A 2,861-nucleotide genomic window follows, 5' to 3' on the forward strand; every position below is an offset into this window, starting at 1 on the left:
GTTGTTTTGAGTGTCTCTTCAGCAATAATTGGGAAGCATATTTAGATTTCATTAAGATTGTCAAATCTGTTTGAATATATTGCTGGATGTTTCATCACATGATCTATTCACAACCTTCCTGCCCAAACAATTATCTTTCTCCATATCCAGTATTCTTACTGGATTCTGGAGTTGAGAGGGTTGGCTTACGAGGAGAGACTGAGTAGACTGGAGGTATACTCATTGGAATTCAGAAGAATGAGGGGAGATTATCGAAAAATATAAAATTATGAAGGGAATAAATAATATAGAAGAAGGGAAGTTGTTTCCACTGGCAGGTGAAACTAGTACTAGGAGGCATGGCCTCAGAATAAGGGGGAACAGATTTAGGACTGAGTTGAGAAGGAACTTTTTCACCCAAAGGGTTGTGAATCTGTGGAATTCCCTGTCCAGTGAAGCAGTTGAGGCTACCTCATTGAATGTTTTTAAGGCAAGGATAGATAAATTTTTGAACAGTAACGGAATCAATGGTTTATGGTAAACGGGCGGGTAAGTGGAGCTGAGTTCACGAAATGATCAGCCATGATCTTATTGAATGGTAGAGCAGGGGCCAGATGGCCACCTACTGCTCCTAGTTCTTGTGTTCTTATACCCAATGAACAAAAGCGCTCAAAGAAAGTGAAAAACACAAATGCAGTTATTTTTAATGCTATGATTTTTCTTCTGAGTTTACACCAATATCCAAGAGATTAATTCCTGGTGACACCTAGGTTTCAAAGTTTTAATGTCCGTCTGGGTGTTTGAAGTTGTACATGCTGATATAAACAGCATGCGGTCTATTCCAATTATTATATTTCCTCTACCATTTTTATTCCCGTGTAGACATTTTTGATGCAGACTTTTTAAGTAGAATTTTCCTGCAGTAACAGTTAGCAACCCTTTTTCTTCCAGGCTTATGCTGGCTGATGGTTTCACAATGTGAGATTTAAAAAAAAAGAAACGGAGCAATCTGAATAAAGTTCTCTTTATATAATTTTTGGAGTATCTTTCTGTCATGTATGATTATCCAGAAGGTACCTGTGACAGACTCAAATTTGCCACACATTTTTTGACTTCCTCTGATGCTCCTCTTAGCAGGTTGGCACTTATGCTGCAGCGAGAAGGGAGCAATTGGCTGAAGATCGGCACTGAAAATTTTGGAAAAATTCTTGTTATATCGTGGTGTCGCATTCTGGGATTTTTTTGCATAAAGAATTTGGAAAGAGTGTTATTCCTAACTGTATTTTTAAGAAAACGTATATCCTGACAAGTTAAAACACAAGACAGGAGCGATGAATAATTATGGTGCTAATGATCTGGCTGTGGGGTTTTATCTAGTTCCACCTTTGACTGAATTAGCAAACTTTGTTAGCCTGTCTTGACAATCTTAGAAACACCTCGCACACACTACCTCTCTTTGGTTGTGAGAAGCATCTTCTGAAGTAGGACGGCAGTGAAGGCAGCCAGGTTTGTATACAGTAAAGCCCAGCTACTTGGTGATGCCTGGAAAGTATGGATGTCTGTAACTCAGAATAATGTTGCTGAGATGTGCTTATCGTTTTAATTGTGTTCATTATAAATATTGCTTCCCATATTAAAATTCCCAGCTTGCAAGTGTAACTGAAAGCATTCTCCCTCCTCCCAAAACAAAGAATTTGAGCAACATGTTTGGATCATTTTTGTAACATTGTTAATTTTCATATTTTTAAACTGCAATTGATTTTTTTTTCTGATTTGTGTTATAGAATTTTGCAGCATAGCTGGAGGCCTGTTGGCTTTGTAGGAAGAACTATCCAACTGGTCCCGCTCCCAGCTCTCTCCCCATATCCCTGCAAACTTCACCTTTTTAAACACTTGTCTAATTCCCTTTTGATGGTGGAAGCTACTTTCAGGCAGTGCATTCCAAGACAAAACAACATGGTACATTTGCTCTTTAGATGTATCAGCTATAGCTGACAATTTGCCCATTGGAAAATTAAATGAAAAATGTGCATTTCGAATTGATATGTATTAAGCAATGCCACAGGAGATTTGCTATTTTAAATCAAAGCTTTGTTATTTATAATGGCAGCAGTGTTTATGGTATGAATATAATTTTAATTTGCACTTCATTTCGAATTGCAAGTGCCTTGTCCTCCTCCATTTATCTGAAAGTGAAGGAAATTCCCAGCTGGTTATTTCATATTACAGCAGATGCTTTGTTTATCTATGTTTAAGCCAAACTTTTTTTTAAAAATCAATTGCAGCTCTGAACCTGTCTTCTCCCCGGTGATCTACATAGTCGGCTGCTGCACAAACAGTTCTATATCAGATTTTAAAACTTGTTTATTTAAAAAGTACAACTGTTAGCTGTCGTAGCACATTTCATTCTTTTGAGGCCGTAAGGATTCTGAAATTGCCATTACCTCAAACCTTGGCTGAAAATGCAAAGAACATAGTTTTGAAATGTAATATTTCCAGCATTTAGCAATAGTATAGTACAGTCAGACACTATTTGGTGTGTAAGTATGCAATATTTTAATTTCTAACTGCATTGAAACCAAGTATTGGATTTCAAACTCTAAAATTGAGATTAGAATGAGCAGCATGTCATTCAGTTACCTTTCACACTTAAATGTTGCTTTAATGTAAAACATCAAAATTAAATTACATTGAGTGCTTGCACGTTTTATCAATCCCAAACTGCACCTTCCATCCAAGCTCCCTCTCTGCAAGAGTTGGATTGGCAAAGCAAGAAACAATATCTCCTTAACAATCTGACACTTAACCTGCAAAAGAGAGGGAGGCGGAAACCAAGACTTTGTTAATCTGAGATTGATATTTGGACCAATTAATTTGGTTTA

The sequence above is a fragment of the Mustelus asterias genome, chromosome 21 (assembly GCF_964213995.1).
Source record: "Mustelus asterias chromosome 21, sMusAst1.hap1.1, whole genome shotgun sequence".
Taxonomy (NCBI): domain Eukaryota; kingdom Metazoa; phylum Chordata; class Chondrichthyes; order Carcharhiniformes; family Triakidae; genus Mustelus; species Mustelus asterias.